Consider the following 23,695-nt stretch of genomic DNA (forward strand, 5'->3'; position numbering starts at 1 on the left):
TGCATGGACCTAACCAGGCACTTACACTAATTGGAGCAGCCCCAGAGGTTGTCACTAAAAAAATACAAAGCGTAAGACAGGTGTCTTTTGCAGACCGATTAAAGGCCCTGTCCCATTACTCCATCTGATATCATTATTGAGACGGGACTTATGCCTGACCTGCAAGGCATTCTCCAATCCAGCCCTGATGAAAATGTTACATATTTGCTAGAAAAATTATAGAAGGGTTACACATTCCATGGACCTGAACCTTATTTCTGACTCTAACAGAACTTGCTGGAGAGACAGATTCGCATCCCAAAGGCTACCTTGTCTCTGGAATAATCCTTCCATCTTTGTAAAACAAAGCCCAGCCCTCACTCTCTTTAAAAATAATTTGGATAAATGGATGGGGAACTGTAAATTAACTCCTGACATACTGCCCATGTCCCTTATGGGAAGAGGCAGTCTGTAAAATGACTCAGAGCTCCAACACCCAAAGACCCACTGTCCTGATACTACCCCATCCCATAGCTGGGAAATTAAGATACAATATTGTCATACCCTGGTTATTATTAGTTAGTCCTTTAAAAGGTCTTGAGCCATTAGCCTAGTAGTCACCTATGAAACTATGAACCATACATGGTATTTCCTCCAATTTCCCTCTAGATAATTATGCAGTGTGTATGTGGGTGTGTGTGTGTGTGTGTGTGTGTGTGTGTGTGTGTGTGTGTGTGTGTGTGTGTGTGTGTGTGTGTGTGTGTGTGTGATAAAAGACTACACACATCTACTTCTCAGTCAAGAAAACCCACCAAAAATAGGTCTCCTCTACAGACAAAACTGCTTCCTCAGCCCCTCATCCCGACAAACCCTTACATCCACCTTCCTGCTCCCCTCTCTTATGTACGGTGCCCCCCTGTTCACCAATCTCCATCTTGGCTTACTATCCAAACTCAAATCTTGCTACCACAAAATCTGCAAATCTGCAACCAACTCAAAAACTCATCCCACCACTGCCACTCCCTCCACACCATCAAATGGCTTGATCTACCCAACTACCTCAGTTACCTACAACTCACCATTGCCCACAAGCTCATCTTTAAACCTGCTAACTGCCCTTCTCTTGCTACATCCTTAAAACCCTATATACCCAACTGCTCACTCAGATCCAAAAACCAAAATCTCCTTCAGGTCCACAAACCATTACGCCCTCCTGGCCAACTACTACTGTTCTACTCCTTAGCTAAACAGTGGAACTCTCTCCCCTCCCACCTACGCAACCTACCAAACCATACCAATTTCATATTTCACCTATTCTTTCATCTTTCTTCCAAATGGGAATGCCCATGTCACACTCCAACATAAACCCCTCTAAACCCCCTCTCTTTCTACCTTGCACTGTAATCATCACCAATTACCATCTACTATTGCTTATATCTCAACCAAAAACAATCTCTCCCCTAACAGGGACAGATCTTCTCTCTACTATCTGATGTACTAGACTTTCCAATTTAAATATTCTGGTACTTTCCCCATGCACAATGTTCACATTGCCTACTAAGGACTAGTATCTATATGTTAAGTGGTTAACTTACTAAGGGCTCATAACTATATGTTTGTTTTTATGTATGAACTATGTTTTTCTTTTGTAAGATGTAACATGTAATGTCTTGGAGCTTTTCTCCCCAGGCCACCACTGAAAACGGCCTCTTTTTGGCCCAGTGGACTTCCCTGGTCATCAAACTTAAATAAATAAACAAATGAAAATATAGCAATAATTTTATCTGTGGCTACAGTATTTGGTGCCACATACATAATTATTTTGATTAGCAAGAAAAAATAAAATTAACAAGTAATTATATTTCGAAAATGAGGTCTAAGATGCATCGCAGAGATTATCTACACCATCAGAGCTCATTTTGTTACAGGAATACAGGAATAGGAGGGTCCTGTCCTCAACCTCTGCCCTAAAACCAACATAATCTAAAACTAGCCCTACTCAGAGGTATACACTGGAAGTTGCAATAGTTTGTGCTTAGTCTGGGGACAGGGTGTTCACTGTCTTTTTATATTTCTTCATAATCAAATATCAAAGGTTTGCACAGTGGTCAGCATAGCTTGCCTTATGCCAGGGAATTGTCTAGGAACAACAACTGGGAATGCATTACTGTGATCATTATTGTTTCACTTTTCTCAGAGATGAACATCAGACTTGTATAGAGGTGACTAACTTTGTAGTTAAGTGCAAGGATACATGCAATGTCTGACAGCGATAAGTTGAAATATGTTACTGTGGCCATTTGTTCTTTCACTGTCTTCCTACTCTAACATCACATGAAGTGGCTATATTTTTGGGGTAGGGGTCAGGAGGCATTTGGTATATATGCATCAAAGCAACATCTTGAAATATATTGCTGCAGCCATATATTCTTTCATTTGCATCCCAATCTAACATGAACTGGATGCAAAGTGGATGCAAAGTATCATCATTTGAGGGGGGAGGGTTAGAGATGCATGCACTTTTCCCAGATATTATTTATGTATCCTTACAAGTGTATGCCTTCATAACTTACTGGAAACTACTATTTAGTCAGATATGAACATTAAATGTTGGGAAGAACTTATTCTTGAAAGAGAGAAGCAAGGCTGAATGTCCTTCCCTTACTCATTATGTTTGTTCAAGTCATCACTGGGTCAAAAGGTTGGAAAAAAATATCCATAATGCAACTCACAGCATCTAGAATCCCATGACTTCTAGGAGGAGTAGAAGGTCTCAAACCTACAGCATAATTCTTGTATTTCCTACACAACTATTGCAATGCATTCTCAGTCAGTGTATGCTGAAAGAATACGGGGAAAAAAGTAAAGAGTCAGACAAACTGTGAAAAACAAAAAAGGGGGTGCCAGGATGTGGAAAATGGGGAGGGACACTGATGTAGGTGTGGTGGAAAGAACCAATATGCAATGGGAAGGGCATCATGGGGTCCTTTATTTAGGACTCTGTTTCACTTAATGTGGTCATGCTGATTGCCTTTAGACATTTAGACATTAGGCATTTAGCTGAGGTGGGGATAGTCAATAAAGAGGGTAGAATGAGTGAGTTCTGAGGTAGACTTTGGTTGAAAATGACTGACCTCAACTGTTGTTTGATCACAGGTAAATGGTCATTGACCTGCAGTAATGCATCCTCACCCCATACCAGTTAGCCCAACCCATTCAGTTGCCCCCTAACTCCCTTGCTTCAAAGTCATCAGCCACTGCTGGATTTGGTTTCATCCTCATAGTGAATATTACTGAGTGCTGGTCAGATCTGACAAGTGATGGGGCAATTGTATGCACAGAGCATAGTGGAATTATCCTCATAGTGAATATTACTGAGTGGTGGTCAGATCTGACAAATGATGGGGCAGTTCTATGCATAGAACATAGTGGAATTATATTTATGAAGACTAGATCCAATTTTTGAGCCAGTACTAGGGAGGTGAAGTAATTGGTCTAAGGATTTTGCATTTATGAAATCTAGGAATAATTGTGCATATTTAATTGTTGTACTGTATGTTTCCTGATTTATGGATGGATAGACTAAATCTCCTAGGAGATGATAAGCTGGTTCAATGAAGAGGGACTCTAGTTGGTTTAGGTATGCTTCATGAGTTATGGGTGACATACAGGAGAGTTCTGTAGTTGGTTATGATATGTTAAAGATCCTTACTGATTGTTAGTAAGATGTGGAGGCTCTCAAGATCATTGCCATGCCTCATGAGTCTTGCTTAGATCAGACTTCTTAGGAATGCAGACACACTCCCACCTACAACACAGTCATTCTCAGAGGTGGGTCTGAATGAGCGGTAGCCTAGGGTAAATGAAACCAAAGGGTATTATCATCACATTGTACCATGTTTACATAACAATGCAGACAGAAGGCTTGCAAGGGGTACAGTTTCTTATTTAATCCTCTATCATTGAGCAATGCTACTTTTACACAGTCCATTTAGCATGCTGTTAAGTCTGTGTTGTAGCTTTTTTCAAGTTGAATTTCTGTTTGACTGTGTGGCCTTTAGAACTGTACTTATTAGGCTGTATTCAGGCTTTCTGGTGCTCTGTCCTTGGTGTTAGTGGACACTGTTCCTTGTGCTATGTATTGCTACACCATGTGATTTTTATCACTGGTTATTCATAGTGCATAGCATGATTCCAGAAAGAAGATGGTTTTATCTTCTTTTGTCAAGATAAACCTAAGCAACGAATATAACACTGATCAAAACAGTTTTGTGTATAATGCACGTCAAAAATGGAATCACTGTAGGACACTTCAGCAATCAGATTTTTTCTACTTTTACATGTCTCTTCCCAGGTCATGGTTTTAAAGGTTCCCCTGTAGAAGTCAGATGGATTCAATGTGGGATGTTATGTGTGTGTGTGTGTGTGTGTGTGTGTGTGTGTGTGTGTGTGTGTGTGTGTGTGTGTGTGTGTGTGTGTGTGTGTGTGTGTGTGTGTGTGTGTGTGTGTGTGTGTGTGTGTGTGTGTGTGTGTGTGTGTGTGTGTGTGTGTGTGTGTATACAAGCACATGTGCACACTTTTATTTTTATTTTCATTATATAATTAAGTACCACTATGATATATAGCATTTTATAATGTTGGAGAGTTCTAGTTTGCCTTAAAACTTTGATGCTTGTATATCTAGTCCTGAAGAAGTGTGTTTGCTGGCTATGTCTGTTTTTTTTTTTTTTGTATTTCTTACCCCACACCCATTCCTTCTTTTTAGTGTATTCCTTGGATATTCTGCCGTTTGGCCAGCGTCAGCCTCTCTAAATCCAGAAGCCTTACTTTGATTTGGTTTGACATTATGGATCTGCTTTAATGATAATTCAAATGAAATAGCTACTGAGGTGCAAATTGATAGTTTCTTTGTTTCACATCAGCACTTAAAAGTTATCTCTAAGATACATTATTTGAGAAATAGCTACTGTGAGATTTATAATCAGATCCTACTCTTAAATCCAGCTGCGGAAATTACTTAGAACTGAGTCAGATAGTATGATTTTTTTTTGTAATCATATTATAGGGCTAAGCTATTTTTGATGAACAGCTGTCCAAACATAAAGATGGAACCTTGGATATTTTACTTGTAACATTTGAGAGCCCTATCCTGAGCAGTGCATTGCAAATAGTGCTAGACAGACCATCAATATATCACACATGTTTTGATCTAGTTTGTTCTAAAACACAGCGGCTGAAATATGCACACCTTGAAAAAAATCTTTGTGCAAAACACTCTTTCTTCATGTAGTAATGCAGTGCAGCTTAACTAATTCGCTTTCATTTCTCCAAAACTATTCTGCTTTCTCTCTTGAGAACTTTCGACCTCACTGGCCCTTGCCCAGTCAGATGGAAATTCCCAGGGGATACTTCTCAGAAAAATTAAAACACAATTCTGAGGCTACAGCCAAAGAAAATTCAAACTGATGAATGCTGCCAGATGTGTTTCTTACTTATTTGTCTTTTCTGAACAGGGCTGCAGCCAAATGTCATTCATTGTGTGGTGTGGACTTAGGAATGTACAGCAGAAAAAAAGAATATGTTGGACTCACTGTTACCAGCTTGTGGTATTAACACTATACATCAGCTAATAACAAGAACGTCTTGGCTTCATTGTTACTTGCTTGAGTCACAGAGTGGAAGAACCATACTCCTAATCCCTACCAGTAAAGAATGAATGACAAGGTGGCAATGTTAAAAAGAAACATAGCCTATGATTGCAGATATGGACCTAGGTGTCCATTTCTGTAACTGCTGCCTAAACTGAACATCCTATTTAATCCATAGTTGACTTTCTCATTTTTTCAATCTCAAATAAGTATTGTCTAATATCTGTCCCATACATCGGTGAATTCTGTTAATATCTGATCCTACTTTGGTTTCAGGAAGTCTATTACAGTTACCCACCACTCTTTCTAAGAAATAATACTTCCTATGTTTCTTGTGAGCCATCTGTCTTGTTCCATCTTGTATCACTTCATATTTTCATGCATACTTTTTTAAGATAACAGCCATTGGAATTCTCTTAAATGATTAATACATTTCTATTAAATCCAGCTTATTTTTGTTTAGTCTGTACCTATGGACTGGGATTCAAAAAATATATCATTGCCAGAGCTACGTGCACGACACAATTTACCACTGTACAACACTAATGTGCACATGCACACACACACACACACACACACACACACACACACACACACACACACACACACACACACACACACACACACACACACACACACACACACACACACACACACACACACACACACACACACACACACACACACACACACACACACACACTAGTGTGTGTGTGTGGGGGGGGCTTTGCAGTACTAATAGATCTGCTTCTGCTATAGAATTGAATGGATTCATTGTACTTTTTTTCAGCTTCCTCCAGGAGTAGCATGATAAAGCTATTCTGATCCCAGTGAACATGTGAAACATTCTAGGGAAGTGCACATGGCTACTGGGCATTAGCCACATCCCTGTAGTGACAGATTTACATGCAGCCTTCACTATGGACTGCAGCCTTTGTGACAACCCATCACTGGACCAGTAATCAAGAAACCTCAATCCTCACCAATGGCACTAGTCAGAGACGTGCGTTGGGAAGATAACAGGTACATACATAGTATTTCCAGATGCAGCTCTCTGCATCAAGTGCAATTTCCCTTAAGAGCACAGAGAGACCACAGTCACTCCGGTTTGGTTTCTCCTTCTTTGTCCATATCCCCAATAAGACTCCACACTGGCACAGCTAAAGAGCTGAGATATCAGCTAAGAGGCCAAGCCAAGGCATCGAGCACCCTCTCTCAGGTGACCCTAAAGAAACATTGCTTGAGAGGGATGAGTCTTGAGATCCCAGCTGCCTTTGCATTGCTGACCCCATTACAGAGCTGCACTATCAAATCATATGTCTGCAACTAGTAACTTGGGATTTTGCTGGCTGGCTTGCTGTAGCCATAGAGTCTCCCATCAAACTCCTCCTGCCTTCTACTGAAAATACTTAGCACCAGGGACTCCCTATAATTGTAAGGTTTCATCATGTTAACATGTTACATTTTGTGCCCCTGCCTCCTGCCTAGCAGTTCTACCAGGTAGTTAACATCAATGAACTTTCTTTTTCCCTGTGGAACTTGGGGTACTCAGAGGACACACAATATCCATAGCTACCCTCCGAAATGGATCCTCAATCACAGGCAAAGGCACCAAAGGTGCTCTTACCTTGTCTCCTGCCTTGCCTACGTTTTGGCACTGCTCACAGGTCCTGTAGTGCCCTGTTACATCTCTGAAAATTCCAGGCCAATAGAAGTTCTGCATAATACGCCTCTTTGTATGTTTTATGCCCATATGACCTGCAAAGGAAATATCATGGGCTATGGCTAGAAGTGCCAGATGGTAGACTCAAGGCACTACCAACTGCTGTACTCTCTCACCTTCTAACCCTCCCTCAGGGGTCCACTTTCTGTATAGTAACCCTTTGTCCCAGTATACAGATTCCCCTTTTCCTTGAGAATCAGGTGCCTCCCTAGCTACCTGCTTCAGGCCTTACAATGTAGGGTCAGAGAGCTGAGCCTGTCTCAACTCTCTTCTAGTAACCCTTCCCAGCTCCTCTTCCACAGGAAGTCTGTCATCCTCTGACAGTAGTGCCTCACTGTCAGCCTGGGTACTACTACTCACCTCTACCTTTGCAATCACTCTGTCCAAGGGACCATCAGTACCCACAAGCAGTGGTGGCTCACATTCAGTCTCACTGCTACAGAGTAGCTCCCTCCCTGAAGTAACCACCTCACCAGTCCTGGCTGCAAGTATGCAGTCTGTCTGGGTCTCCCCCAGGCTGCCAGACCCACATGCTTGTCTCCTAGCCTGACTGCGTGTAACTGCATAAGCATTTGGTAATGCCTCATCCAAATCCTTCCCTGCAGGATGGTAGTTCGGTACCCCAGTTGTCTCAAGACAACCTACTATTGGCATTTTGTCTTTCCCACTTATTGGCTCCCTCACCTTTTGTTCTCCACCTTGCCTCTGTGGACACTTGTATGCCACATAGCCCCACTGGTTGCATTCACAACATTTAACCTTAGCTCCTGGACATGTACCTGGACTAGTGGCTTCCCCTGCTACTGGCAGATCCTGTTGGTGCAGTCTGTGCTGCCCACCATGGGTTCCTTTAGACCCATGCGCAGTGCCGGGGGTCCCTTTCCTGTGCAGGACTGCTCTGCTTGCCAGGTATAGGTCTCACTTCTTCCCCAACTCATCTGAAGTAGCACATTGTCTATCAGCTAGCCAGATCCTCATGTCCTCAGGCAAAGTGCTAAGGGCTTGTTCCCTCATCAAAATGTCTGCCAGCCCTTCAAATGTGGTGACCTGACATCCACTCACACACCCTATGGAAATATGTGCCCAGTTCAGCAACATATTCACACACACTTTCATCTGTCTTGTGCCTATGCTCAAAAAACTTTTTCCTATACGTTTCAGGTGTTAGCTTAAACAATTCTAACAAGTGATTTTTAACTACCATATAATCAAAACATGCAACGTCAGACATTTTTGACAAAACAGTTCCAGCTTTACCATAGAGTAAGGGGGTCAGGAACAGTACCCAGAGCCTTTGGTCAACACCATACTGTTTGCATACCCTCTCAAACTTATGAATGAAAGTATCAAAATTATCCCCCTCTTTAAACTGCAGAAGAAATTTACTGACCTGTTGTGCTTCTGGGGTCCAGTTACTCCCTTCCCCATTACCTCCATGACTCTGGCGAAGATTCAGCATTTCCCTCTCATGCTTCCTCTGACGCTCCTTTTCCTCGGCTTCCAGGCATAGCAGTTTCTCATTCTCCTCAGCCTGTAGACTCCTCAGGTTTTCAGCTGCTTCTATCTCCAAACGCCTAGCCTCCACCTCAAGTCTCTTTAGCTCCAGCTGGATTTTTAAGTCCACTGCAGAAAGGTTGATCTGTCCATTCTCTGAGGGTATTATATCTCCACTGCCAGTCTGATTGTCCTCCTGGTTGCTGTTTTCTGATGCAGCTGTAACCAAGGCTGCAATCAGGTCTGCCTTAGGTTTCCATGCACCAGTCTCCTAGCCTGGCACATCTCAGCCAGCTGACTCCTTGTCAGCTTTCCATACTCCTCTGCTGACATGCTGCCTACTCACCCTGACTAAGCTAACAAAAGAAATAAAACAATTGTGATCTGAACTCTGAGTATTCACTGCTTGGCTGATTTAGAGTACAAAACACCATCAAAGCTCACTGTACATAAGCTACAGGAATTCACTCTACCCACACCACTATAAGTCAATTAGTATTTGCCACCAATTAATATGTGATGTGGATATCCCATAACTGCCAAACAATTAATATGTGATGCCTGTGCCCTGGCCCAGCAATCAAAGAGCCTCAATCCTCACCACTAACACCAGTGAGGGGCATCTCATATAGGAGGAAAGGATAACAAATACACACAGTAAAGTGCAATTACCCTTAAGGGCATGCAGAGATCACAGTCAGTCTGGGGCTGGTCGCTCCCTTACTCTCCATGTCCCCAGTAAAACTCCCCACTGGCACAGCTACAAGGTCCAGATCTCAGCCTAGTGGGCAAGCTAAAATCTGCAGCACCCTCTCTGTCCAACCAGTGCTTCGTGCCCCTGCCCAAGTAGCTGACACTCACACACACACACACACACACACACACACACACACTCACGCACGCACGCACGCACGCACGCACAGTAATTAAGGACATTTATGCATGCACATTCTGACCATTAAATCTGGTCTTAAAACAATAGCAAGAATTCCTTCATCTAGACCGGCCGGAGCTGTGTTTACATCAAAGGGTCACAACATGCTTTACTTGGTCAGCAGAGTGCACTGTTGTTCTATTTTTTCCAGTTCCACATGTAATACTATTTTTACAATTTAAGACAACAAGCCTGTGGTTTATTTTATTTTTATTTTATTTATTTTTATATTACATTTGTTGACTGGCCTAGTCTAACTGGTTACATGTCCATTTTCAGTAGAGGCCCAGGGAGAAAAGCTCCAGAAAAAACACATATATATATATATATATATATATATATATATATATATATATATATATATATAAACATATAAAATATGACATTCAAAATTAGAAAAATTACATTAACAGATTGTTAGGTCCTAAAGTTAACAATTTTCAAAAACAGTAGAAAAAGTCAAACATGACAAATAGTAGTCATGACTCACAAGATTAGTAAAAAGGTAAGAAGGTTAGTCTATAGTGAGAAGGTTAGTCTATAGTGAGGTGTATGAAACAGGATAATGGATAAGTATATTATGGTTTTGGGAGTAACAGATAGTTTAAGGGTAGACAGTTAGTCAGTGTTGGTACAAGAACATAACCAGTGGTTAGTGAAGAAAAGTCTTAGGTTAGCTTTAAATAGTGGGAGAGAGGTCTGGGTAGTTAGGTCATGTGGTAATAGATTCCATATTTTACCAACTGAGTTAGAGAATAGAGAGTCACCAGCTGAGTTTTTTGATAGGGTAGTGTGAATCAGCATTTTGTTAGAGGAGTGTAGATTCTTCAGGTTCTTATATGGCATTATGAGGGTGGAAAGAATTGGGGTGTTATTGGGTTGATGTAGGGCTTTGTAAGCTATTATAAGTTGGTTAAATTGTAGTTGGTGGGGGAGTTCAAGCCAACCTAGTTGTTTTAGGTTCTGACAGTGATGAGTCCTATATGGAGAGTTTTTGGCAAATCTGGCTATATTGTTATATGATTTAGAAAGTTTGTTGAGGTTGTTTTTGGAAAGATTGGTATATATGGGGGAAGCATATAATAGGGTAGAGATTAAGTGGGTTCTAGCTATTGTGGTTCTGGCTTCTAGAGTAAGGAAAGGTTTGATTCTATATAGGGATCCAAGGTTTCTGTTAATAGACTTTATTGTAGTATTTATGTGTGCGTCACAATTTAGATGGTTATTAATAGTAATTCCTAGGAGTTTGGTGGTAGTGTCTGGAGAAATGAGGGTGCCATTGCTGGATATGAGTGTGAAATGAAGAGGGGTTGACAAGTGGGAGGGTGTGAAGAGCAGAAGTTTAGTTTTTTGGGGGGTTAGGGAGAAGACAATGGTTAGAGAACCATTCTTCTATTGTGCTGAAAGCTTTTTGTGTGAGAGAATGAAGTTTGGTTTGGGATGAGCCTGAACAGATGACAGTAGAGTCATCTGCATATTGAATGCAAGTAGAGAGTGCAGTAGAAAGATGAAGGTCGTTTATGAAAATGGAAAACAGTAGAGGACCTAATATGGAGCCCTGGGGGACACCTAGGGAGGTGGGAAGGAGGTCTGAAAGATGGTTTTGCCAGAGAACTGCCTGTTGTCTATTTTCGAGGTAGGATATAAACCAGTTCATAGCAGGAGTGTCAAGAGAGAGGGACTTCAATAGGTGGAGGAGAAGTTGGTGATTAACCATGTTGAAGGCTTTTGATAGGTCAAAAAAGAAAGCAGAGGTAAGGATATTTTTATTGCGATTCTTGTTGATACAGTTAGTAAAGGATAACAACGCTGTGGTGGTACTATGAAATGGTCGGAAACCATGCTGACAGTTAGCTAGGAGATTATGAAGGAGTAGGTGATTTAGTAATTGCTTGTGGATACACTTCTCCATTATTTTAGCAAGAGGGGAGAGTAGGGCTATGGGGCAAAAATTGGAGAACTCAATGGGGTTTCCACCTTTGTGAAGAGGAATAATGTATGAGATTTTCCAGATTGATGGTATTGTGCCTTCTTTTATGGTTCTATTGATTAATATGGAGATGGGGTAGGCAATAGCTTTGGCTCCTATTTGGAGGAATTCTGCTGGTAGTTTGTCAGCTGAGTGGGTAGTAGGTTTTAATTTTTGGAGTAGGGAGCAGATATAGGAAGTGGGTATAGGTTCCAGGTGGAATAATGGGGGAGGAGTGGAGCTAGGAATGTGGAGTTTAGCGGTGTCAGGGGTTAAATGGTTAGCTAGATTTAGTATAGAGGTAGTAAAGAAAGAGTTAAAGTCATTTGCTGTTTGTGTTGGGCAATCAGTGTTGGAGCCTAATGGATTAGGTGTGACTGTTTGCCTGGGGACAGAAGTGTGTTAATAGTAGTCCAAAATGTTTGTGGTTGTTTAAGGGATGATTGTTGTAATTGGATGTGAAAGTTCTTTTTATCCTGTAGGATAGCTTTCTTTTGTTATGTTTCTTAGTTGTCTAAAGGTTTGGTGATCGGAACTATTCTTTGTGGCATGCCATTTTGCCCAAGATTTATTTCTGCTATGGATAAGTTTCCTAGTATGATTTGAGAGCCATGGAGCTGGTTTGGTTTTGATTCTTATAGAGCGAATTGGGGCATGATGGTCCAGGATTGCTAGGAAAGTGTTATTGAAGTGATTAACTGCTTCATTTATAGGGAGAGATTTAAGAGGTGACCAGTTACACTGCTTAAGTTCAGTTTGGAACAGATTGGGGTCAAAATGTTTTTTGGATCGGGTCGTTCTAATGGTAATTGGGATAGTAAGGTTTGTTTTATGTCTGATAATATATATTAGAGAGTGGTCGCTGAAGTTGTCTGGGAGGGTTCCTGTTGTATATTTTTGATGTGGGCTATTTGTTAGTATCCAATCCAGGATGCTTTCTTTATTATTAAATTTATTTCTTCTGGTAGGGGAGTTTATAGCTTGTATGTAACCATACAGGTTGATAAGGGTGGATGGGTTAGTGTGGGTACATAAATTCCAGTCTATGTTAAAGTCACCTAGGATTATGGTTTCCTGTGGGAGGTATGAAGAAAGCCAGTTTAGTATGTTTTCTTGTATACTTTGATTTTTACCTGGGGGAAGATAGGAGCAGATGATGTTTAATGATTTGTAATGGTTTACATTAATATTTACAGATGACAGAATTATCTCCAAAATTCTATCTGGCTAGGCGGGCAGCCTTCATCTATCTTCACCCAATCTTCACAATGACCACTTCAGATCCTGCTTCTATTATGTTCTCACTACCTTCCCCCACAAGTTTGGCACCCATTTCCTGGGTTTTATTTCCAAGATGCATTGCTTTTTGTTTTATTTTATATTTTGGCACAGAATTTAAGCTGCTGTGGTATTAGATTTTAATTCCCATCTTTAGGTATTTGTTTCATATTTTTTATTCCTTTTCATGTACCAGCCATGTTGCTTAACTTTGTGCTCTCAACAAGAAAACTAGCAAGGTGCTTCTACAGACTATCTGCAATGCCATGTACATAAACAGTAAAGAACACCAGTCTCATTACTGACACCTAGTGGTACCCACGTTTTCAGCATTATTTCATCTTACTAACTGCATGCACAATGACTCTCTCTGTGTGGCATTGTCTAGCCAAAGTTACTTGACAATAAATGCATTGGTTTCTTACATCACTAAACCAGATAACGTGAGTGGAGGCTGATGGATGGATGGAAATTTTACCAGTGGTGTCATCTTCAGACCTCTGGTTGGCCTTTCTAATCTGTTCACTAACCTATCGTGTGTTTCCTTGTCAAATGCCTCACTAAATCCTAATTTGGCCATGTCCACTGCCTCCTTCTGTTGTGATTCCTTGATTCCTCAGTGAAAATTTTTTTTTTTTTTTTTTTTTTTTTGGGGGGGGGGTTGTGGTTCCAGGTAACACACTATTTCAGAACTTCTAAAACTACTTTGTAGAGCAATGGGTCTTTGATTTCCTTTTTCCAGTCATGATCATGAATGACCAGAATTTGAATTCTGCATATGAACAAACACCAATAGTTTCAAGAATTTGATTCCTTTGATTTATAGAGACAAAACTCAATACTCAATTATAGAGGGCTTCACCCCTTTATGTAATATAACCATCTGCGGGTTCACTGCACTTAGAGATATTTTTCCCCTGCAATGACTTTTTCAGGAAAGAGTTAATTTCAGCCCTTAGTAGTGGTCACTAAAGCATCTGTCGCACTTACTATATGCTACTGCTTTCCCTCTATGACTTAGCTCAGACTTAGTTGGCAGCATAATGGATTAGTCTCTGCCTTACAACTCTTGGTCTGTGGCCACTATTGGTATGATGTTTTGTATGTCACTCCACTCTCTGCATCCATTTTCTCAACACGCTCAAACAATGCTGGTTGATTTACTACACTGGAATGTCCTTATAAATGTTGTATTTACCAGTGCCCTTGGGGCCTAACAGTTAAGTAAAAACATTAGTGATATTACCAGATCACCTCAGAGCTTTGAAAACTACAGGGATGAGTACAGTTAAGGCCATTTGCTTTCTGCTTCATTAATTTTGGAATTCATTCCTGACATTTCCTCTGTAAAGTAACTAAGGTCATGCTCCATTTTTTCTAGATTCTTCTACTCACATGATTTTTAGTAAACTATACATTTCTCCCTTTCTCAAGACTGACCAGACATATGTCATAGTGACTAGAAGTATGTCATTCAGCAGCCTGCTTCTTTACTGCCATGTTAGATCACCTTTATTTCCATTTTATTTAGTGTCGCTCTCTCTCTCTCTCTCTCTCTCACACTCCTCTACTTTCTTTTACCTCTTTATCCATCTGTGAAGAGTTTTATCACCATTTATTGCAAACTAACTGCCATTTCTTCAGGATGAGCCTTTGCTTTTTCGGCTTTCTATTATTCCTGGTCGTCTTATATTTCATAAACACTGTACACTTCCCTAGCATTTGATGGTATCTTATTTAAGAACCATAGAAAGTTTTCTTTTCTTTGAATTTTCATTTTGTTTTTCAGTTATGACACTTTCAGTGCTTCTCCACTTGCTTTCTCTACCACCCTCCTGCCCATTAACTAGAGTTTTCTGAGGCTCTGTACCTCTAAATATACTGTGGTTTCTGAGGCATTGTACCTTTAAATATACTATTATTCATCAAATGATTCATAGACGTATGATTCAACAGGCCAAATAAAAGCAAGGACACCAAAAGGTGCATTTTCTATGCTACTTACCAAAACTCTCAACAAACCCATTTTATGCACAGATGATTTTGGTCCCTCCCTACCCCCCCTCCATACAGAGCTCTGCCTCCAATTAATTTTAGCTCTGAGGTCAGTCTTGCCCACTGTTTCAATGCACTGTGATACTCAATAAATCATCTCCTCAGCAAACACTGTTCAACAAATATTAGTTTAGCTTGATTCATTTTCAAGGAATTCTTCATCACGCATAATTTCCATCTCATTTTCCATCAGTCTGACCTTCTCAAGCCTAGAACCCTCTCTTTTGACTGGTCATTGATGGTAATCAGAGCATTTGGTGATTGCTTTGTAACAACAGGCACATTGCATAAAGATCACGCAGACTGCCAAAAGAAGATACTAGAAAACAGAACATGGTCTTACCGTAAAAAACTACAAAATACATGAAAGAAATGCGTAGACACCTGGCAATGCATAGACACCTGCGGTTAGGCATCCTACAAATATTGTTGATACTTAAGCAGTATGACATGGGATGTGGTATAGCTTGCAATGAATGGGTTAATCAGAGGAAAACCAAATTGCTCCAGCCACCCCACCATTCGAAGGGTTGTCTAGTGCATCAGAATGCCCCCCCATCCTAAAATATACTTTTAAAAACAAAATGAATTGCATTTAATAAACCCGGTATGTATTTAGACTATTTTTGTGTTGCACTACCTTCAGTGAGGCTGCATAATTGGCTGTCTGAAGATGTTGTTTAATGACTCTGAAACCAGAAACAAATGCTTTATTCAGTCTGATTACATTATGGGTCTCAAGGCAGCAGGAAAGTCTGTCAGGGGAGACCATCAGGTCAGAAATATTCTGCTAACAGAACATATATATTTACAACACTTGGGCATTCAGTTAATGCAGATAGAAAAGCCAAAAGTAACATAAGTCAGTATTAAAGGATCAGTGCAGAAAACGAGAATCTGTGAATCAAAGTGAATTGATTGATCTGTAACAGATGTTTTGAAAATGTAATCTTAATCTCATTTTAGATTACTGTGAGTAACTAGCAAATACTTATATCTGCTATATTTGCTGCTAGTGGTGTGTGGTTATTTGTACATAATAAGAGAATATAGAACCCCCTTACATCATAAAAATGGGGATAAGCCTCTTTGTACTGAGTATACCCCCTTACTTATATCACTGGGGAGAAAGTCTCACAAATCAATTAAACTAAAAGCAAATGTAATCAGGGATGCACAGCACTGTGAACATGGGATTGTGAAGCGACTGATCAATGACTAGCTAGTCAAACACTTGCAGAGGAATTTGTGCAATAACAGAGAGGTTCTGAAAGAATGATCACGGAAGACATTTCTGGAACTAGTATACGACAAACTACACATAATCCTTAGTCTGATGAGTACAGTTGTGTTAGAGCTTAGCTGAGAATTTACCTGGGACCAGAAGGCTTTAAGGTTAGTCATGGATTATGTATTGTAATGCAATGCCTCATAGCCATACTGCTCAACCTCTTAGAGCAAGAAATCTGGACACATCCGTAAATAAAAGTGGGACAAAGGCCCAAACATGGGGACAATTTTTAAATATTGCTCTTACAAACTTAGAAAGTTGATAGAACAACAGGTTTTGCATTAGCATGAATTTTCTGAAGGTTTTGAAGTCTGAAACTCAAATATCTGTCATTATTTTCTAACCTCAGTCTTTAATTATTTGCCACTAATTTGACAGAAAACCACAATTTTATGATCAAAAATATGAGGCAAAAATCTGGACATTCTGCCAAAATCTGTACAGTTGAGAGGTATGTGGTACATACTGTAAAGCTGCATGATGTATGTTTTCTATACTAATTTATCTTGAGACAGAGTGATGTGTGATCTTCCTGCATGCCAGAGGACTTCTTGGCAAAATAGGGTTTAAGTGTGTCCTTGGAAATTCAGAGCGCAATCAAAAGGTGTTTAGTGAAGCATGGAGAGTCACTACTCTGTGATTTGGTGACGGACAACTCATGTGATCTGTTTCATATCTTCTGAAACCCCTTCAGAAGTATAACCTAACCCCAAGATACAACACTGAAGTTGGTTATATGTAGTAGGTTCACTCTGGAGTCTCTCCTCCCACAGTTTTTTTTTTTTTTTTGAAGAAATACAGTTTGGTGAACTGTATTTGGTGAACTATCATTTAATCAAACTGCAAGTGATTCATCCATGTAGACTCTACCCATTTCATGCAATATCTTGTAATGAGTGCATGTTTTTCTTCAGAGAGTAAATAGGGAAGAACTATTAAAAACCTAGGTTACATACCTCTCAGTTTCTCAGCACAAGAAATCTGAACAAAGCCTAAAATAATGGTTGGAGGGAGACAAAGGTCACACAACAGGGACATATTTTAGATACTGCTCTTTTAGAAAGTTGTTAGAATAACAGGATCTGTGTCAGCATGTATTTTTTGAAAGATATGAAGTCTGAAACTCAAATGCCTTTATTTAATGAATTCAATCCTTAGTGATTTGCCAGAAAAACACAAATTTTATGAGAAACAGACCAAACAAATCTGGACATTTTAAGAAAATCTGGACAGTTCAGAGGTATGCTAGGTTAGGATTAACAGCACTGAAATCTGAGTTTCATCTTCAGATGTCATTTGTTAAAGTGATAGACAAAAAAAAAAAGACGTGATGGATGTCCTTTAAGTAGAGACATTAGGCAACTGATCTACAATGCAGTCAAAAGAAGTTCCAACAGAAGAGTTGTGTGCCATTATGAAGGTGAACATCTCATCAGTAAGCTTTTCCATCTATTTATTGGATATTCCCGTTGTTTCACACAAGATGACGGGCTGTTTAGTGCCATCATCAAAACGGCATATAAAAGGCATTATGAAAGAGGTCGAGACAGTCAAGGCTCTTCTCACATTCACTATGGCTTCCATTTTCCTAGAGGTACAATGATTTGCTGGGTTATAAAAAAACATGAAAATAAACAATTTTTATATACCAAGATTACTAAAGGGAAACTAAGATGTTTTCAAAATGCTGACATCATCAACCTCACTGGTGTTCCTTTTCAGTTGCTTAATGGGTAAGAAACATCCCTTCTTGATCTCTTGCTGTCAGCCCTGAGAAAGGGCATTACCCTCAGACAGATGGAAGAAAAACAATTTCCCTGTGAAGAAAAAAATATTTAATAGATTTATGAGGTTAGGATTGCATCAGATGTAATTAAATTAAGGGGAAAAAAATTGCTAGGTGGTTGTCTTGGAATCTTTAACAACATACTGTATGAAAGTATGCTTAATGAGAAGTATTTAAAGTAACAAGTGGAGCATATTACTAAAAGTAAATACATCGATATATAAAAATCAAATGTCAAGATTCAACCTCCAAGCTTAATGCACATAAGTTCAACTATAAGTCTAGCCCTATAAGCCTAAGCCTAACCCCAACCCTGTGTTCCTAGCCGTAAAACAGTAACAGTAATAAAACAGCTACAGATGCCCCCAGCTCTAACTCTAACTCCAAACCTAGTCCTAAGAAATGTGCATAATTACACAGGGAATATGGAAAACAGATATTTCTCCTGCTGACTCAGTATTCCTGCATGCTGTAATTTTACACCTGTGATATTCCAACTTTGAGATTCCGCAATCCAATATTTGAGACTTTAACATAGTGTCTGGAACCCTAAACACACACACACGTATTTATATATACGTATGTATATGATATTAACATTACTTACTTATCACAAAATTAAAGACAAATTGAAACACAAATTTTGGCTGTTGAGAGATGAAGAACTTTTGCAATTAAACTCTTCTGGTCTCCGTCTTTGTTTAAAAACATTTTCTTATTTGTTTAAGGATGTGAAAATATTGTTCAATGTTTTTATCCACTTAGTAAAAACACTTATGAAGCTTTTACATACAAATATATATATTTGTGCCCACTGTCCCATATTTCAATTTAAACTTATTCAGATATGCTGAAGAACTGCAGGGAAATCATATGTTTCTCTCATTTTAAAACCCTGGACTTGTTTTTAAAATGATACTCAAAACAAGGTGTCATGACTTCGATACCCATATTAATAACACTATAAAAACAGTCAACAGAAAAATGGGCTCCCTATACAGGATCAAGTACTTTCTCACTCCAATAGCCAGAACTACTATTGCCCACTCCAGTCTAATCTCAACACTTCTCTATGCCTCACCAATATACACCAACCTATCAAAGAAGAATCTTTTCAAACTAACTACCTCTTATAATAACATTGCCAGATTTTCAACTGGTAATCCCCTTAGAACTCATCACTGTCAGAATCTCAAACAGCTAGGATGGCTTGAACTGCAAAATCAGCTTCATTTTAACCAACTTACCATTGCCCATAAGATCCTCAACCAGCCTAACAACACTCCTATACTCTCAAACCTCATAACTCCTTATAAAAACCTTAATACCTTACGCTCAGCTAATAAACTTCTACTTAGTAAGTCTAACAAAATGGCAGGTAACTCTCTTTTTTCAAACACAACTGGGAAAAATTGGAACCTTCTACCCAGTAAACTTACTTTACTTCCTTCCCTACCCCACTTCAAACAAAAACTCAAAATATACCTTAGAACACACTGGTTATGCCCTTGCACCAACCCCGACTAACCTACCACCTCTGTTACTAAATTTCTCCTAACTCCACTCTGACTTTTGATTCAATGTTCTTTACTGCAAGCATCGCAGGAATTGTAAACCTGCATACAGTTATAATCTACCTCACGTGGATATCTTGTTCTATATGTTGTAAATACTCTTATGCAACCATTCTCAGGAATTCTAAACCTGGAAAAAGTTCAATCTACCTCATGTGAATATCTTGTTCTATATTTTTGTAAATATTCTTCTGCAATGTACTGTAAAATGTTTTGAAACATCTGCTATGTTAACTTGATTGTAACCTTATATACACTGTTTTTAAATTGTAACCTTATACATATTGCTATAATGTATCTGTCTTGGAGCTTTTCTCCCCAGGCCTCTACTGAAAACGGACATATATCCAGTTGGACTAGCCCAGTCAACAAATGTAAAATAAAAATAAATAAAATAAATAATAAATGACTGGAATTAAATACATGCCTCTTTTAAGAGAAAATCTGTACACATTGTCTGTTTAAGTGTGTTCCTCAGCATTGCCAGTTTTCAAGGGGAGACAACAAATCAAATCCAGGAGAGGCTAAAGTTGGGTAGCAGTTTATAGCGTTCATTATCTGTGGCATGCTGCCACATTTGGCTTCCAGTTGTACTCGATAACTATTGACACAGATGCTGAATAAAAGCAATAAGTGAGAAGGTCACTGAAAAACCAAACAGTAAAAACAAAATGAAAACTCCAGCAAAGCTAAAACTTTCACTGAGTGACCTCTCAAACCTCTTGCATCAGAAACACATGGGATATATGTAAATGACCCCTATGAACATCATGTGTTTCAGCTAATTGGCGATTCTGAATGCCCATGACTTGTTTTGTCGTTTTAATGGACAATTTCAGGCCAATAAAGCCAAACCCCACTAGCTGTGGATATGCATATTTCGGCCTTGTTATGACCTCGTCAGATGCTGAATAAAAGATTTTAAATGAATGCAGCACTGCATTACCCATTTTGTTTCAATCTCCCACTGCTTTGAGGGTGTTTGCTATGTTCTTATCTTTAGAGATGACCTGTGTTTGCAGACAGGCTGCATTGTACAATCTTTTCTTTGCCTTGATGAAGTGAAGAAGCCCCTGCAGTCTCCTGATAAAGCACATACCAACTCATTCAGTGAGATCAGTGGGTTAGCTGCCCAGTGATATAGACATAACCACTATCAAGTTCACAGATAAAGCTTTCAGACTTTCCATTTTGCACTCTTGGCACAGTTTTCCTGTCTGACTCCAATGCAACTAACTGGCATAGCCTTCAAAGAAGAGTTAAGCAAAATCTATCCCTGACTAATGTTGACTTTCTGTTACAAATTAACTCTGCTCTCTTTTCTCCTCTCTTCCTTTCCACAATTTTCTCTTCTGTTTTTTTTTTTTTTTTTTTTTTGCTTACAGTCTTTCTGCTTTTAGGTTATTGCTTTGTTTTATTATTCATAGGTTCATAGATTAGTATGTGCATTTATTTTAGTATGTGCATTTATTTTAATTTGCAACAGTTCTAAATCTATTCAATGTTTCATAAATGGTTTATATATATATATATATATATATATATATATATATATATATATATATATATATGTGTGTGTGTGTGTGTGTGTATGTGTGTGTGTGTGTATTTACATATTCATATTCCTAGGATTTTCTGAAACTGTAGCTTGCTTGCTCCATCAGACTGCCTAATAACATTTCAGTAAATAAACACGTTTACTATGACCCACTGCTGCTGTTGCTTTAAAACTCCAGGCTCTGAGGTTTGATCCTAAATTCTGGTTGCTGTCTGTGTGGCTTGCATATCATGCTCATGACTATGTATATTTTGGGGGTTATTGTGGTTTCCTCCAACCTAAAGATATCCTGATTTACTGAACACTATTTTATTTTTCATATGTTTTACACTTGCTATGACTCATCGCCCAGGTCAGGACTACATAAACACCAGCAAAGGTCAGATCACTAGGCTGGTCAAGAAATGAAAAAGAAAAAGTGTCAAAGTCTGTCATAGCAAAACGTTTAACAAGGAAAATAAACGAGGGGAAAGTAAAGAGGCTGCAGGGTTTTATAGTTATGCAGGGTACCAAACAGACATAATGAAACTTGGCCTGCCTTTATTTTCAGAGGGTTAAATCGCACAGTGGAAAGTGTACGCTATACCTTTGTAAGACATTTTTCATGAATATGTCCACGCTATAGAAAAAGAAAAATCAGTGAATTCCTTAGCGAAGCATGTGATATTAAATGAGGGACATAGGTTTAAGTTTAAGATAATTGATCAGATGCATCCTGACATTAGGGGTGGACTGACAGCACTTTTAGTAGAAGAACGGAAATTAATTTGGCAACTGCGTTTAAATGCATTTTTTAACCCTTGGCTCAGTGAATCTTGCAACACATCTTGCTTACTTAAGCTTAAAAGCTTGGATAGATAACTTGGTGTCCAGGGTCAATATCTACAAGCTAGTATTTAATTAGGACAGGTTATATAGACTGTTATGCATTTATATATATCTGCTAGTTGTCTTTATTTCTTTTTAATAATATGTTTGTAATAGTTTTTATTAATTTATAGGTTTGAATTAATTAGTATACGGAGTTGATTGGAAGTTTTGCATCATGTGACAGACTTTAAAATGTTATTTAAAATGAATTGACTGTTTTTAAATATGTCTGATGAAGTCACTGTATTACAGTGACGAAAAGCGCTTCACAAATAAATTTATTTCTCTGTGGACAAGTTCGGATGTTTGGTACACTTGTGTTTGGACTTTTCATGAATGTTCTTCAGTCTCCTGTATATTTGATTTTCAAGTTATTCATGATACAGTTTATATCCTGATTTGCTCGATGAATGCATACAATTACTGCATGTTAACTGGCTAGCTGGTTTCTTTAAATTAAAAAGATATATTTGTATAGGACAAACCACAATAAATAAATAAGTAATAAAGTAAAAAAAAAATTAAACAGAATCTCCTTTTTATTTGTTTTCATTAATTGTAGAGTTTGTTGTCTTAGCCTCAGTTGTTGGATCGCAGGTGCCCATTACAATGAAACATATTAACAATGGAGAAAAATGATCAGGTTTTCAATGTTTTGTGATTTTGGAACATTTATCATAATTTCTGTATAGTCTGGAGAAAAGGCTCAGAAAAAAAGTTACATTTGCTGGTCATTTTAATCGTGCAATTAAATATTATCAGTTTTCTTTCTACTAACTTGCCCCCCTCTGCAAAAAAGAAGTTTAAAGGAGGCGAGCATTGTTCGATATTCGCTCTTATCCTTCACTTTTGGTGGGTAGTTTTCTTGGCATGTCTGCACTACGCATTATGAGAACCAGCATTTTCTATAGAGATCCCTATTGCAGCTTTGTTTGTAGCAGGAAATCTCAATGTGACATGCCACCGTGATACACAGACTTCTGCAGTACTGCAGTGGTAAGAAGGCTCCAGCCCATAGGAAGGCTGCTTGTAAATTTGGCAATTGAGGGGTAGGGTTAATGCTCTGTAGTATGTACACAGTTTTTGTTGTTGTTTTTTGTCTTTTGGCTTTTCCCGGTTACGGGTCGCCACAGCGGAACTCCGGTCCACTAATGATTGGCAGTAGATTTTTACGGTGCCGAGTTGCCAGCTCGACGCCCAACATTCAATGAAGGCACGCCCACTCACGCATATCTTTCGGAACGCCACTTGACCGCGGGGAGGACATGCAGACTTCACACAGAAGGCACTCCCCGCACTCCAGCCAAGAATCGAACGGGAGAACTTCTTGCTGTGAGGCAACAACGATATCGCTGCACCACCGCAGGTATATGTACACAATTTTTGTATACTGCATTATTTTTGATTTTTCAGAAACCTCCAAACTGGTGTGTGTGTGTGTGTCTGTGCACGTGTGCACACGTGTGTGTACATATACTATGAGTGCATGAGTTGTGAATGTGGTGTATGTACATGTGTGTGTGTGTGTGTGTCTGT

General features: G+C 39.1%; 1 protein-coding gene across 4 annotated transcripts in view; it reads left to right on the top strand.

Annotated features, from left to right (window-relative positions):
* The window catches only part of LOC122810968 (myotubularin-related protein 9-like), a 557,891-nt gene that overhangs the window by 48,098 nt on the left and 486,098 nt on the right, over positions 1-23,695 (top strand). The window lies entirely within an intron of this gene.

The sequence above is a fragment of the Protopterus annectens genome, chromosome 1.part1 (genome assembly GCF_019279795.1).
Source record: "Protopterus annectens isolate FY-2018-M chromosome 1.part1, PAN1.0, whole genome shotgun sequence".
Classification (NCBI taxonomy): domain Eukaryota; kingdom Metazoa; phylum Chordata; order Ceratodontiformes; family Protopteridae; genus Protopterus; species Protopterus annectens.